Below are 16,874 nucleotides of genomic sequence, written 5' to 3' on the forward strand. Positions count from 1 at the left end.
TCTACTAAAAATACAAAAATTAGCCGGGCGTGGTGGCACACGCCTGTAATCCCAGCTACTTGGGAGGCTGAGGCAGAAGAATTGCTTGAGCCCAGGAGACGGAGGTTGCAGTGAGCTGAGATCATGCCACTGCATTCCATCCTAGCCGACAGAGCCAGACTCTGTCTCAAAAAAAAAAAAAAAAAAGTCTGTTTCATAATTACATTATCTGAAATGGTAGTGAAGGCAGTATCTGGTATTTGTTCTTTCTGCTTGCTCTGGCTTATAGCGATTTACTTCTCTATGTATATGGTAATCTTTTTATTGTAAGCGTATTTTTCCAGATTTATTTTCGTTCCTTTTTTGACAGATTTTGTTATTACCATATTTGAATGCACTAGACAGGTGCCCTGCCGTCATAGAGAACTGAAATTCTTTTCCTGTGTCTGGAGATGACATGGTTTTATCATAAAGAACTGGGAAGGGACTGTTACCTTTTTCATACTCCTGTTTCTCTTTGCCTTATTTCCCTTGCATATTTAAATCTGTCTTATCCTTGTATGTATCTTATACGAGGCTTTTTTGATTTTAAGGAACAGAAACTCACATCAGTGTTCTTTAAGAATAAAGCGTTTATTTTCAGATTACAAGGAAACTGGAGCTGAATAGCTGTCAGGATCCAACACAGTTCTAGGGAACAGCTGCGCTTACTGCTCATTGCATTTCTGCTGTTCTCTTCATGTCTGCTACACTCTTCCTACCTGCTACACTCTTCCTACGAGGCCAGATGCTGGGTCTGACCCGCAGACCCTGGCTGAAGGATGGATGAAAAATGCACTCACACGCAGGTATCCAGTGAAAGAACGGGCTAGGGGAGCGGGCTAGGGGACTGGGCCACTCACAGACCCCGAGAAGGGTGCTGTAAAAAGTCAGCAGCCTCGGCCGTGGCGGGCTGGCACTCCAGGCATTTATTCAGCGCAGATTTAATAACAATGGCTTTGAGTCAACACACTTGTGGGTAATCAACTGGTCGTCCTCCCTGGAGAGAGCAGTCCTGTGTGAGGATGATTAAAGGCCAGGTTCTGAGGCCTAAGTAAACTAACTTATCTAAATCAGTTTATTTACATCCCCTTGTTGTCTAACCTAAGCTTTCAGGCACTGGATAAGAGTCTGGCTGCCTTCAGCCAAATCCTTTTCCAAAGCTTTTGTAAAACCTCCTGGCCTTCCAAGAAAGTTTGCATCTTTCTACAATTGTTCCTACCACTCTGACCTGTCTTCTACAACCAGAAGGCTTCCTCATGTTCACATTATTTTTTCTCTATTTCATATCTCGTTTTTCTGGTTCTCAGCTCCCTCTCACCTCATCCTTGCTTGTGAATCTTTGAGGATCTTCCTTCACTCCATGTATTCTTTCAGCTTCACCTCCCTTTTAGTGCCTAATTTGCCAGCTTGCCTAACTAGCCTCTTCCCCAGCCAACAGATTGGCTATCCTTGGAGCAGCTGCCTGTCTCTGTGTTGAGGGGAGGAAGGATTCTGTGTTCAAATCTCACTGCCAAGGCCCCCTCCCTTGGAAGGGTGCTGTGATGTATACTTAGGGTGTATACTTCTAAGGTATTTAAAATTATTTTTGAAGCCACAAAGGTTATAAAAATAAAATGCCTCTAACTTAGAAAATGAATGACCCAGTTGCAGAAAGATGTTTGGTGAATTAAAAATTTTTATACCATTCATTCTTGTGTGAAAACCATTATGAGTCTAATGCACACTTGGAATTTTTTTTTGTTTATGGGTTTCTAGCCAAGAAGGAAATGCAGGTTTCCAGTTATATTTATGGAGGTTTTAATCTCAAAGATTTAATGTTCATGTTTATTGAAATATCAGTATACATAAGAGCATCTTCAATTAAATGAAAACAAATTCTTATGTGTATGAGTTAGTAATATAAGAAACGGCCAATGAAACCCCATCTCTACTAAAAAATACAAAAATTAGCTGGACGTGGTGGCGCATGCCTATAAGCTCAGCTACTCAGGAGGCTGAGGCCAGAGAATCGCTTGAACCTGGGAGGCAGAGGTTGCAGTGAGCCGAGATTGTGTCACTGCCGTCCAGCCTGGGCAACAGAGTGAGACTCCATCTCAAAAAAAAAAAAAAAAAAAAAAAGGGGCCTTAGGGACCATTATATTTCTTAAAAATTCATTATATTGTGTTCTGTATTATAAAGTCAGATCAAAAAATTATAGCACATTTGTGATGGTAGACACTTAACTATCATCTATATACATACCACTGTATAGTTTACAAGTGATTTTCACATTTGTTATGGCATTCATTCTTACCCAGAGCCGTAAGTTGAAAAGCATACAGGCAGGTTAAATTTACAGTATGTTTACTAACTTCTAATTTCTGGATGATGACAGGGCTAAAGTTATTCATTCCTTTCCTAAAATTCATATTCCTCCTGAATAATTGAAATTGGCCTAAATTACTACATTTTAAACTATACTTTTTCTTTTTTTAAAGATGTATTTACTTGGAATATTACTCGGTTTAAAAGGCAAGAATTGTCAAAGCACAAGTGGAACTTTATTATAAATTCTATATTAAATTTTTCTGATTTTACTACATATTTCTTCCCTTTAGGCCTCGATGTGTTCTATTTTATTCAAAATAGAAGTTTGATTTGTGGTACTACATAATTATAAAAAAAATCAGTTAATATTGAAAAGGTGAAAGATCGTTTGTACTTCTACTCCCATTTTCTCTCCGCGTGCTCTCCAGTCTGACCGTTAGTAGCTGGGTGTTACACATAGATATACATATGTGTATTTGTATGTACACACAGCCTGCTAGTGCTGGAGGCAGAACTGAGAGCCACCACCTTGTGCCTGGCACCGGAAGTGCAGCCACTGTTGTAGTGCAAAGGTCATTGTGTTGATAGGGCAACTGTCATGGCTGTGGCCATCAAGATGTTCCTTATTACCCATGCTGCTGTCAGTCCTGTGTCTTAACAGCTGCTGCTTTCCATGCTGCTGATTCCTTCAAGTTTTACTGTTCTTCAGAGCCTGTTGAGAATGTCTTTAATTTGATTGTTTTTCTTAGAATGAATCACACAATACCACTCTATCATCCCTTGCTTTTATGTAGGATAGTGTGAATGACAGATACCATGTTGTCCTCTAAGCCACTACTCTGTTCTCATGGTCTGTGGCTTTCTTTGGATTAAACCTGGACTCTTGCTGTAGAATGAGTGTCCATTCCCCAAGATCCCTGCCCCGCTGGAGATTTCTAGGTGCTTTTGGTAAACAGGTCGTTGTCTGCCTTGACCCTGCTAGTATCCTCAGTCATGTACAAAATCTCTGTCTTTCCTGGAGTTGTCCCAGTGCAGACTCAGGCTGGGAGTCATGCTTCTGAAGAATAATGTATGAAAGTGATTTTTGAAAAAGAAGTGATTGACTAAGAGTTCATCTATTACCAAAGATAATTAGAACTCTAGTAACACATTGAAAAGTATCAGTGATCACTGGTCACTGATACTGATCACTGATATTTCTTACATGATATACTAAGTTACTACCAAATTTATAGCCAAGTCATTTTTTTTGTAGACCTGCATAAGCATATTTAACTAAAAGTCTGTTGAATTCGAGATTTGCATATTGCTTCTCTGGGTACCTGACCTAAGGCCCCTATTAATTTGATTCTATGTGCTTACCAGCGGCCTTTCCATCATTGTTATGGGGCTGCCTAAGCAGTGATAAGTCTTTGTTAAATGCAGACATGGAATGAGTTGTTCTGCAGCCCATGCAGCCTCCTCTTAGCTGTGGGCCTGCCTCTTCCTGTCTTGGTTCCTCACTTCCATTTAGAGTGACCCTGAAACCACATTCCAGCCCTATCTTCCTTTCCTCCGCACAGGAGGTCATACGGTCTTCTGTTTACAGTCAGACTTCAGACCTTTCCTATTTTCTTTAAGGACTGGTTGTTTTCCATTTGATATTATTGTGCTGGTGATCCACAATGTATATTGTCAGAAAATAATACTTTGAATGCTTGTGGTAGCTAGAGGTCTGTGTAGGATAGAGTAGACAATGGGTAGGAAGTATTAAGAATAAACACATTTTGGGCCAGGCGTGGTGTCTCACACCTGTAATCCAAGCACTTTGGGAGGCCGAGGCGGGTGGATCACCTGAGGTCAGGAGTTCAAGACCAGCCTGGCCAACATGGCGAAACCCCATCTCTACTAAAAATAGAAAAATTAACTGGGTGTGGTGGCACACACCTGTAATCTCAGCTACTCGGGAGGCTGAAGCAAGGAGAATTGCTTGAACCCAGGAGGTGGAGGTTGCAGTGAGCTGAGATTGTGTCATTGCACTCTAGCCCAGGCATCAAGAGTGAAACTCAGTCTCCGAAAAAAAAAGAATAAGCACCTTTTGTTGTTTAATGGTTATAGTTTTAGTTTTGCAAGATGAAAAAAATTCTGGATATCTGTCTCACAATATTGAATGCTGTACACTTACAGATAGTTAATTTGATAAATTTTATGTTTTGTGTTTTTTACCACAAGAAAAAACAAGCATTTTTTTTATGGAACATAGACTTAAAAGCTTAAGTACAGGGTTTTGGATTTTTTATCTTTTTAATACTTGGTTCTATTTACTCATCCTTTACTACAAATTGGATCAATAGATTAGGGTTTTGGAAAGTTTAGCAGAGTAGAGAAGTATAGCAAACAGAATTCATTCATTTAACATTTATTGAGCACTTCCTGTGTAGCAGGCCCTGTGCTTTTAGTTGATAATTCAGAGAAATAAGGGACATGACCCCCAGATGCTTCTTGCAGAAAGAACTGGAGAAGCCATTTGTACTTAAAGCAGGAAATCCTGAAAAATTTTGTATGCCATTACCATTTTATTATTAAAGCATACAGACGTACAGTCATACATCAAAGTTTCAAAACTTTTATTCTGGAGAATTAAAAACATACACAGAAGTAAAGGAGGAATACAGTGAATCGCCTTGTGCCTGTCACTAGCTGGCATCCACTCATAGCCTCTTTTGTTTCTTTATATTCCTCTCCCAGTCCATTTTTGAGGGTACATTCTTGTTCTTTTCATTTTATCTGTAAATATGTTAGTACTTTCAGTGAAAGATAAGGGCTGTTTTTCTTAGAACAAATCACACAATACCACTATCATCCCAGAGTTATTTCACAATTTTGTGTATGTGTTTGTGTGCACTGTGATTTTTTGCATCAGGATCTAAACAAGATCTACACATTACATTCAGTTGATAGGTTTTCTTTAATATCTTTTAAGCTATAGGTTTTCCTTATTTTCTTTTTCTTTTTTTTTTTTTTTGAGACGGAGTCTCGCTCTGTCACCCAGGCTGGAGTGCAGTGGCAGGATCTCAGCTCACAGCAAGCTCCGCCTCCCGGGTTCACGCCATTCTCGTGCCTCAGCCTCCCGAGTAACTGGGACTACAGGCACCCGCCACCTCGCCCGGCTAGTTTTTTGTATTTTTTAGTAGAGACGGGGTTTCACCATGTTAGCCAGGATGGTCTCGATCTCCTGACCTCGTGATCCACCCGTCTCGGCCTCCCAAAGTGCTGGGATTACAGGCTTGAGCCACCGCGCCTGGCCTCCTTATTTTCTTTGTTCTTGAAATGTTATTTACTGAAAAAATCATGTTGTTTATCTTGTGCGCTCGCTCATACTATTATATATGAATTTTGCGGAATGACTTTTTTGCTTTGAAACAGTAGTGACCACTTATTCTTCACTTGGATCCATTATTTAATCATGGGCATGCAAGATGTTGCGATTCTTGATGTTGCATCATTCCTTTTTCATTTATTTGCTGGAATACTACTATAGAGAAGTTTCTTTTTACAAACTATTCAGTTACCCAGAGGTATAACTTATACAGGGAAGTCAGGTTAAATGAGTGACTCTTTCTCTTTACTTACAACTCTTGGAGGGTCCCTAGCATTTCCAAAAATGGCCAGTGTTTTTTCCTTTATTTAAAAAAATATCATTATAAACAGATGCTCTTTTCTTTTTCTTTTTCTTTTTGTTTTTGAGACAGGGTCTTGCAATGTCCCTCATGCTGGAGTGCAGTGGTGTAATCATGGCTCATTGCAGCCTCAACCTCCTGGGCTCAAGTGATCCTCCTGCCTCAGCCTCCCAAGTAGCTGGGACCACAGGCATGCACCACCAAACACAGCTAATTAAAAAAGAAATCATTTTAGGAGAGATGGAATTTCACTATGTTGCCTCTAGGCTGGTCTTACACTTCTGGCCTCAAGAGATTTTCCCACCTCGGCCTCCCGAAGTATTGAGATTACAGGTGTGAGTCATCACGCCCTGCCAACATGTGAATTTAATACATTTGATGATTTCTTAAGTTCATTGCAGTTATTCTTTAATGAGTTAATTAAATTAATTAATGACAGAGTCTCACTATGTTGCCCAGGCTGGTCTCAAGTGATCCTCTCTCCTTACCCTCCCTGGTAGCTGGGACTGTAAGGCACAAACCAGTGTACCCAGCCGCAGGCCGCAGTTGTTCTTATTAATGATCAAATGGTCCCGTTTTTTTTTGAGACCGAATTTCGCTCTTGTTGCTCAGACTGGAGTGCAATGGCATGATCTCAGCTCACTGCAACCTCTACCTCCCAGGTTCAATCAATTCTCCTCCCTCAGCCTCCTGAGTAGCTGGGATTACAGGCGTGCACTACCATGCCCACCTAATTTTGTATTTTGTATTTTTTTTTTTTTTTTGAGACAGAGTCTTACTCTGTTGCCCAGGCTGGAATGCAGTGGCGCAGTCTCGGCTCACTGCAGCCTCCACCTCTGGGTTCAAGCGATTCTCTTGCCTCAGCCTCCCAAGTAGCTGGGACAACAGGCACTCACCACCATGCCTGGCTAATTTTTGTATTTTTAATAGTTACAGGGTTTCATCACGTTGGCCAGGCTGGTCTTGAATGCCTGACCTCAGACAATCCGCCCACCTTGGCCTTCCAGAGTACTGGGATTACAGGCATGGGCCCTAATTTTGTATTTTTACTAGAGATGGAGTTTCTCCATTTTGGTCAGGCTGGTCTCGAATTCGTGACCTCAGGTGATTCACCTGCCTTGGCCTCCCAAAGAACTGAGATTACAGGCATGTGCCACTGCACCTGGCCCAAATTGTCCCTTCTTTGGCCAACGGGAGTGCCTTTACATTAGCTCCTGGGTCATTTTGGCATGAGTGCCTCTGATGGCTTCTTGCTTTCTTGTGTGACAAGATGTCCAGGTTCATCTTGTACATTAACAGTCATAGATCTGGAATTATCCCTTTCTTCAACCAGCTCTGGTTCCTTTCAGAGGGAAATTGTATTTAGTGACCACAGTCTGGAAACTACAGATTGGTTGTTATTTCTAGGCCTTTTCAGAGGATGGGGCTAGGAAATACGTTGTTTTCAAGGTAAAATATTTTATGAGTTTCATACTGATTTTTCCAGTATAAACTTAGGAATAGATGATTTTGTTGAATTTCTTTAATTTTATATTTGTCTCATGCTAAAAATTTTGGTTCTAAATCATATTGATACCATTACTTATCAGTGTTACTACTAACAATATGATTACTGAAAATAGTTTAAGAATTAAAAGCACTCTCCCAAATTCTTTTCATTTTTAGGATAGATTCCTCTAGGGATGTCTGGTAAAACTATTTTAAGTCATTTGAAGTAAATCCTTTTTGTATGATTGTACCACTAATTCAATAAATATTTAGGTTCATTTCATGTTGCTCTTGAATTTTAGAGATGATAGTTTTTCAATTATTTTTTAAACAAGTAATTATGGAAAACATGTACATGGTTCCAGAGCTAAATGTGTAAAACAAGGCAGAATCAGAACAGTCTAGCTCTGATTGTGGTTCCCTCTATTTTTCTTCCCTACGTTCCATTTAAAACATATGAGCAAGAGTGTGTGTGTGTGTGTGTGTGTGTGCGCACATCCATGCATGTGCACACACATATAGTTTCTGCCTCCCAATTCCATCTTAGGTGAATGGTAGCTCACTACATATAATTTTCTTCTTGCTTTTTTGTCTTCCTATTATTTCCTGCTGATTACTCCATAGAAGTATATAGGGGCATTCTTTATGCCTTTTTCCTGTTTCATTGTGTGAATTTACCATGGTTTATTGTCAGTCCCATATTAATGGACATTTGGATTGTCTTTAGTGTCTTGCTGTTAGAAACAGTGCTGCAGTGAATACCTTGTACATACATACTTAATTTTGTTGTTGTTGTTTTTAGAGGGATATTTCAGTTTTAAATAAAACAACTTGACTTCAGGAGGTATTCAAGTGTAATGTTACTGCTACTGATGGATTGTTCTGGGAATAGTGGAGGATGCGAAAGGCCAGTCTTGTAATCTAGGGTAGTAATCTTTCTTTGAGTATTATGGGTCCTCTCAGTTCTGTATTATTGTTAAAAGCCACATTTATAGAGTAGCTTTTGTGTTTTCTAGTTTCACTCTGTTTAAGACTTCAGGAACGTTTGAAGCAATCGGAGCATAGAATTCTATCTTTTTTTTTTAATTAAAAATTTTTTTTGTAGAGATGGGGTCTTGCTGTGTTGCTCAGACTGGTCTCAAACTCCTGGCCTGAAGTGATCTTCTGCCTCAGCTTCCCAAAGCACTGGGATTACAGGTATGAGCCACTGCACCTGGCCAGAATTCTGGTATTTTAGAATTGTTTTCTAGTCTTTTATAGTTGTTTTATATATACTCAATTTGTCAAAAAATTTTAAGGAAAGTAATATGCCTGTACGGATGCTTTCCAAAGTATTCAACTTAGGTTTTATAGAAATAGTAGCTTCTTACTTTTGTAACCACATTTTTGTCCATTTGTGATCAGTTTATATAGTATTCAATTATACCATTGCAGAATGAGTACAACTGACATAGACAGGTTTGGAGATTAAACAATAGGTTTTTGATAATGTACACAACTCAACTGGTAGTAGCAGAAATAATGCACATTGTAAGAGAGTAGCTTAATAAATGTGAGCATTCTTTATTTTCTGGGCATTCACTAATATATTTTAAGGGAGGAACGATAGCACCAGTTCACTTCTAAAATTTTCCAGTTCTTAGTAGGAGCCTGGCACTTAGAAGATGCTTGGAAAATGATGGATGAACCAATTCATTGTTTGGGTCAGACTATGAAAATACGTGTTTGTCCATTTGTTTGCTTAGGATAAATGAATGAAATTTTCTAGGTCATCCCAAAGGGATTTAAAATAAAGTGAAAATCTCTTAAGACGTGGTAGCTGACTTTAAAAACCATTTCCTGATTTACATTTATATTACTTTAAATTTGGTCTTGGGTTATTATTTTGATGATCGACTACAACTTTTTTTGGCTTTTATTATAGTTTTTTCACTAAAAGGTGTTTTCTAGGTGGAGAAAATGAAAAAGAATGGATTCCAGGATCATAAAGTGAATAATAGTTTGTAGTTTTTGTTTTCTTTTTTTAAAACATTCTACCACCTGTGTGCCAGTTAGTAATAAAACTACTAGTTTTTAATAGACATTAACCACCTTTGGGATTTCACCATGGGAAAATGGGAGCAGTATTCCTTTTCTTTCTTTCAGCTTCTTTAGTATATATACATATCACAGTCAGTGGTGCAGAAAGGTTAGGAAACTGGAAGGATACAAGGTTTAGTCATAAGGAAGCGCAAATTAAAGTTCCTGGAATATTTCACCCCTGCTCTGTATGGAACACCTTAGGGAATACTAAAGAAACATGATGGTACAGAAGACTGCAGGGATTGCTAAAAAATATGCAACAGTCCAGGGAGTATATAGCCTTTTAAATAGGCCAGGCTTTATACCCTGCAAGGAATGATTTAAACTGTGTGATATATTGTGTCAGTCAGAGTTCTCCAAAGAAACAAAACCAATAGGGCATGTGTGTCTGTGTGTGTGTGTGTGTTTGTGTGTGTACAGATATACCTGTATATAGATAGATAGATAGATAGATAGATAGATAGATAGATAGATAGATAGAGATGGGGGGAGAGAGAGATTTGTTTTAAGGAATTGATTCATATGATTGTGGAGACTGACAAGTCTAAAATCTGTAGGGTGGGCTGGCAGGCTGGAGGCTCAGGGAAGAGTTGATTCTGGAGTTGAAGACTGAAGGCAGTCTGCTGGCAGAATTCCCTTTTCTGGGGGAGGTCAGTCCTTTTTATATTAAGGCCTTCAACTGATTGGTTGAGGCCCACCCACATAGCAGGATGTTTTACTCAGAATCTACCAATTTAGAAGCTGGGTGTGGTGGCAGGCACCTCTAGTCCCAGATACTTGGGAGACTGAGGCAAGAGGATCATTTGAGCCTAGGAGTTCAAGTCCAGCCTGGGCAACATAGTGAAACGCCATCTCCTAAAAAAAAAAAAATTTGCATCTCTTAAAAAAATGTTGAACTCAGACCAGGGGCAGTTGACAGAAACTCTTGGTATCCTTTCTGTGTATCTTCCCACTCCCAATCTGTACCATGGTTTTATGCTCCTAATAACAGACTTCTGACTTACGGTAATATTATGTGCACAGGGCCTGGTGAATATTTACTTTCCAGTTGTCAGAAGAATTAGACTAAAACAGTTTTCTTGTGCATATCTGTTTTGAGAAGCAGGTCTGGCATTACTCCCATTGTGTATACATCTAGGAGAGGAAATTTCAGCTGAGTCATGTATTGACTTGAGACCTAGAGCAGGTGGATCACTTGTCCCCTCTGAGTGTTTCCTCATCTGTAAAATGGGAATAAATCCTGTCCTGCCTTAAAAAAAGGTCTACCAATTTAAATGTTAATCTTATCTAAAAAAATACCTTCACAGAAACATTCAGAGTAATGTTTGACCAAATATCTGGATATTGTGGCCTAGTCAAGTTGACATGTGAAATTAACCACCACTTATATCGAAAGACTGTTTTTATATGATTAATGTCCACCTGTAAAGAAATTGGGTAAGTGCTATGGGTAGTAAGGAAGGGAAAGGGGAACGTGTTTTGCTTGTAGAGAAGAGATGCTTTGAGGTATGGTCTGAAGGCCAGAGAATTTTGGGCCTGATAGGCAAAGAGGGAAGAACATCCCAAGAAGGTGGGACAGAATGAACAAGGGTAAGGTTGACCATGGCATGTACGGGGGTCCTTGAGAAGATGTGTCCTACCTGGGCAGACATATCTCGGATGGTCAGGGGATAAGGTGAGTACTGAGGCAAATCCTGTTCTGGTTTTTCTGGTTTACTGCAGTATGTAGAGAATATGCTTGTTCCGGCCTGAGATGAAAGCTGGCTGGTGCAGAGCAGTGTATGCCATTGTCCTTATATGCTGCGTTGTACAGTGGCATGCTGAGAATTCTTTCTGCAGGAAGCACTTCAAATGGAGTATAATTGCCTTCGATTTTTCTGTTATAAACTTTGGCCACAGTTTCTTCCTCTGTCAACCTACTAAAGATGCTTCACAAGATCCATGTGTTTGTTAAGGAACATAAGATCTTCAAGAGGTATGGATTGCTAGAAGGAATTCTAGTCTCTAAACCTTGGGAATATTTTTGGATCTATTTATCAATGTTGTTCTGTAGTAGAAATAGAGTTGAGCACCTTTTCCCCCATATTACAAAGATCATAATTAACTTTGAATATATAATAGGTATGAAAACGCCTGAAAAAAATTCTGCTGATAAAAACTATTATTATCAGAGGGAAAAGTAGGGAAAACAATATGTGGTAAATTTTACAAAATGGCTCCTAATGAATCACCCCCCCCCCCACCTGCACTGCTCCCAACTGTGCCTGTTTGCAGTGTGACTTCACTTGTTTCTCCCATTGTCTTAGTCCGCGTTGTGCTGCTGTAACAGAGTACCTGAGATGGAGTAATTAAGAAAGTACAGAGATTTAGTTCTCACATTTCTGCAGCCTGGGAAGTCCAAGGTTGAGGGGCTCACATCTGGTGAGGGCTTTCTTGCTGCATCATCCCATGGTGGAAGGCAGATGGGCAAGAGAGCACATTCATGGGACGGAGAGAAGGGAAGGAGGCTGAACTAATTCTTCTATTAGGAACCCACTCCCATGATAACTAACCTACTTCTTCAATAACAACATTAATCCATTAGTGAGGGCAGAGCCCTCATGGCCTAATCACCTCTTACAAGTCCCATCCGTCAACACTGTTGCATTGGGGATTAAGTTACCAATACATGAACTTGGGGGCACATCCAAACCACAGCACCCATCAAGTGGTAGAGTCTCTTTTCCCCCTTCTTGACTTTGGTCTCAATCATGTGACTTGAATGGGACATCAGCGGACACATTGTAAGCAGGGGCACCATGTGTAGTGGGTGAACTGTCTTGGGATGCTGCTGCCACAATGTGAAAAAGCCTAGAAGAAAAGGCCACATGGAGAAGGCCCTGCCTTCCCTGCTGAGCCCAGCAAAGCAGCCTATGTAAGTCAGGTAAGGGCGGCAGAAGAGCTGCCTAGCCAATCCATGGAATTACGAGAAATAGGAAATCATGGATGTTCAAGCAACAAAGTTTTGGGTAGTTTGTTACATAGCAAGAGAAAATGGAACATCTTTTGGTAAGTGGCTGGAATCCATGCCTCCAGTTCTAATCTTGGCTTCATTACTAAGCCTTCAAGGAGGGAGGCAGAAAAGTAAATAGGTTTCTTCTCTAATGGTATGGTGAATACCCAGGGAGAACTCTGGGCTGCTGGAGCCTTGACCTCTCCTTCCCTTTCCTTATCTATAGGGATCAGACACTGTTCTCTGCAGGGCAAGCACTGAGGAGCTCTTGTAGGAGTTCGAGAAGGTAGACTATTTCTTTTCTTTTTCTTTTCTTCTTTCTTTCTTTCTTTTTTTTTGAGATGGAGTCTTGCTCTTGTCACCCAGGCTGGAGTGCAATGGCATGATCTTGGGTCACTGCAACCTCCACTTCCCAGGTTCAAGCAATTCTCTTTCCTCAGCCTCCTGACTAGCTGGGATTACAGGCGCCCCCCCCCACACTCGGCTAATTTTTGCATTTTTAGTAGAGATGGGGTTTCACCATGTTGGACAGGCTGGTCACACGAACTCCTGACCTCAGGTGATCCACCTGCCTCGGCCTCCCGAAGATTATAGGCATGAGCCACTGCACCTAGCCAAAGGCAGACTATTTCTGTGCTTGATGGATTGAAGGTGTTTTTCAACTCCAAAGGCAGTTAGACTCATACTTCTGTTTCTCAGAAGTGAAATGCTAAAAGAACCCTAACAAATCTTCTCTTTTCCCTTTTCTTAACTTTTGAGTGTTTTCAGTATTTTAGTATTCTATTACCAAGGGAATACTGTGGCTATTCCATAATTTCCGTGAGATGCAAACTCTTTCAGAAAGCCCAGACATTAGTCCAGGCCCTTTTCCCAGTAATCACACCTTGTTTACCTAATTCACATACCTGCCAGAGTGGTTGTACTGAGGTCTTCCCAAGTCGTGGAAGGAGTCCCGATAGCATGCACTGTCTGGAGCTGAGTCCTGCCTGCCCCACATTAGCATCTCACTCTCACGCAGCTGTGGTCTCTCTCTGTTAGTCTGGGGATTCTAAATTGCATATACTGCCTTTCAGTCTACAGCCTGACAGCTCTCTCTTAGCCAAGCACTTGCATTTGGACAAGACTTCCAGCTTTAGACTTTGTTGTTTTCCTTAGGGGCCTAGTTTTTATGGAATTTCTTCCTACTGGGTAGCATTGTTGGCACACCTTGAATCCATTCTGCCACTCTTCTTGGCTTCAACCTCTGAGGTTGTGTGTTGGAAATACCTCGCATAGTCTACTAGAATAAAGATGAAAGAACATAAGGATATGGGCTATAGTTTTTAAATGCAATGTTTCTTTTCTGTGGCTTGTGATACAAATTTGTAAGTGCACTCAAAATGATACAGTTAAATACCTGCCATGAATTAGACCTGTTTGAGGCATATCTTAGTGCCTTAAAATAACCCACTTTTGAAATATCTAATTTATTATCTTTGCCAAATTTTAGGCAGATATAACCATTGCTTTGGTTAAGTGTCCCTCTGTATAGACAAAAAAGGCAGCAAAAGGCATGTCACTCTTTAATACTTCAAATGTGAATTCCATGTTGTCTTCTATATCCATAAGGATTATAATAACTCTTCTTTACTACAACAAAGACAGGAACATATCATGTTTTATCTTAGTCCTTCCCGTAGCAGTGCCACTGTGAAATTAAAAGAACCAAAACCACTACATATTTTAGGTTCACCTGGTAGGTTGCTGCACGCTATCATATTTAGTCAAGCATAAGTTGTGCATTTTTATCCATTCTAACATCTCTGAAAGTGGCACCTTGGAATCCCAGGTTAGTCAGGGGCAGTTATGGTCTAGTTGCATAAAACTTTTTTGTTGGCACCTTCTGTAAGATCAGGCAAATGCTAGCAGCTGAGAGTCCTTGAAATATGGCTGTGAAAACTTGGGCAAGTTGATTAATTTCTTTAAGCCATGCATGAAAGGGGGATAAAATTTTGTTTCTTTCCCTCCTGGCACTGCTGTGAGATTTAAATGAAATATCATGTAAAGTACTTACGATTTGCAAGTGCTTTCATCTAGTTTTTTCCTCCAGCATTATTACTCACAGGCAGTATGTTTCTACTTTTTAGTTTCTTCAGATACTTTTATCTGTTTAAATCATTTATGTTTTGGATTTTATTTTCCACTTATCTTCAGCATTGCATATTATTGTTTTAACATTTATTGTATCCTTTATTACCTCTAGTAATGATCTGAATTTTTTTGGTGGAGGACAAGGTCTTACTATGTTGCCCAGGCCAGTCTCGAACTCCTGTCCTAAAGTGGTCCTCCCATCTCAGCTTCCCAAGTATCTGGGACTACAGGTGCAAGCCACTGCACCTGCTAATGCTCTAAATTACTCTAGGAGAGTTAAAAACTAACAAACTTCAGTCTTTTGTGTCTGGGTAAACTTTAGTCTGTGGGATGTATTTGTCTTATGATTTCTTCACTCTTGGTAATTGTATATATATTTTATGGTAGTTACTTTTTTTTTTTTTTATTTGAGACAGGTTCTCCTTCTGTCACCCAGGCTGGAGTGTAGTTGTACGATCTTGGCTCACTGCAACCTCTGTCCCCTGGGCTCAAGTGATCCTCCCACCTGTCTCCCAAGTAGCTGATACCAGAGGCGTGCACCACCACGCCCAGCAAATTTTTTTGTATTTTTAGTAGAGATGGGGTGTCACCATGTGGCCCAGGCTGGTCTCAAACTCCTGGAGCTTAAGCGATTCACTCACCTTGGCTTCCTAAAGTGTCAGGATTACAGGTGTGAGCCACCACTACTGGCCTGCTTTATTCTTGTTGCATTAAAAAATTTCAGTTCATGGCCGGGCTTGGTGGCTCACGCCTGTAATCTCAGCACTTTGGAAGGCCGAGGTGGGCAGATTGCCTGAGGTCAAGAATTCGAGATCAGTCTGGCCAACATGGCTAAACCCCGTCTCTATTAAAAATGCAAAAAATTAGCCAGGCGTGGTGGCGTGCGCCTGTAATCCCAGCTACTCAGGGGGCTGAGGCAGGGCAATTGCTTGAACCAGGGAGGTGGAGATTGCAGTGAGCCGAGATCACGCCACTGCACTCAAGCCTGGGCAACAGAGAGAGACTCCTTTTCTCAAAACAAAAACAAAAACAAAAGTTAATTTTTATATTTTAAAATGAACTCATTGTTTTTAAAGCTAATAGTTTTAACAGGCCAGCCCACATAACAAAATTTGTGTCAGACTTGTTTTTAGTGGGTAACATACGGAGACCTTGTGGTGTTTCTCTGTCATCTTCCCTGAAATTTCTCAGAGCTTTCAAGTTTAATTTTGGTCTTCATTTCAGTAAAAGGCAGGAGCAGAGCAGTCTTTATAGCTTTATAGCTTAAGGTTAGCCTTGCTAACCAGTGGTTAAGTGATAGACAGAGGGTGAGATGTGATGTGGCAGGGGGAGCCTTCTTTCCTGGGTGAGTGGAAGGAAGAAGGCTTTGAGGTGATACTAGTGCAGTACCATATTTGGGCTCTCGTTTGACTGTTTGATAGCAAGCTTCTGTAACTTGTTATTGTGTCCGGAATTGGTGGGTTCTCGGTCTCACTGACTTCAAGAATGAAGCCGCGGACCCTCGCGGTGAGTGTTACAGTTCTTAAAGATGGTGTGTCCGGAGTTTGTTCCTTCAGACGTTCAGATGTGTCTGGAGCTTCTTCCTTCTGGTGGGTTCGTGGTCTTGCTGTCAGGAGTGAAGCAGCAGACATTTGTGGTGTTACAGCTCTTAAAGGCAGCGCATCTGGAGTTGTTTGTTCTTCCTGGTGGTTTCGTGGTCTCACTGGCCTCAGGAGTGAAGCTGCAGACCTTCGCGGTGAGTGTTACAGCTCAAAACTGCGGTGTGGACCCAAAGAGTGAGCAGCAGCAGCAAGATTTATTGCAAAGAGCGAAAGAACAAAGCTTCCACAGTGTGGAAGGGGACCTGAGCTGTGTTGCCGCTGGTTGGCTGGGGCAGCCTGCTTTTATTCCCTTATCTGGCGCCACCCACATCCTGCTGATTGGGCCATTTTACAGAGCTGATTGGTCCAGTTTGACAGAGTGCTGATTGGTGCCTTTAAATCCTTGAGGTAGACACAGTCACAGAGTGCCAGTTAGCTAGATACAGGGTACCAGTTGGTGTCTTCACAAACCCTGAGCTAGACACAGAGTGCTGATTGGTGTATTCACAAACCCTGAGCTAGACACAGAGTGCTGATTGGTATATTTACAATCCTTGAGCTAAACAGAGTCACAGAGTGCTAGTCCTCCGAGTCTCCACTAGGTTAGCTAGATA

General features: G+C 40.8%; 1 protein-coding gene across 2 annotated transcripts in view; it reads left to right on the forward strand.

Moving 5' to 3' along the window:
* The window catches only part of MARCH8 (membrane-associated ring finger (C3HC4) 8, E3 ubiquitin protein ligase), a 143,569-nt gene that overhangs the window by 28,263 nt on the left and 98,432 nt on the right, over window positions 1-16,874 (forward strand). Inside the window, exon 2 of one of the 2 annotated variants that reach the window (XM_011970543.1) lies at window positions 8,582-8,673. The exons of the other annotated variant lie outside the window; for it this stretch is intronic. The gene's annotated coding sequence lies outside the window, so the exon portion shown is untranslated. The remainder of the gene's footprint in view (window positions 1-8,581; window positions 8,674-16,874) is intronic. 2 annotated transcript variants of the gene reach the window in all.

This window comes from Mandrillus leucophaeus, unplaced genomic scaffold, assembly GCF_000951045.1.
Source record: "Mandrillus leucophaeus isolate KB7577 unplaced genomic scaffold, Mleu.le_1.0 Scaffold1206, whole genome shotgun sequence".
NCBI lineage: Eukaryota > Metazoa > Chordata > Mammalia > Primates > Cercopithecidae > Mandrillus > Mandrillus leucophaeus.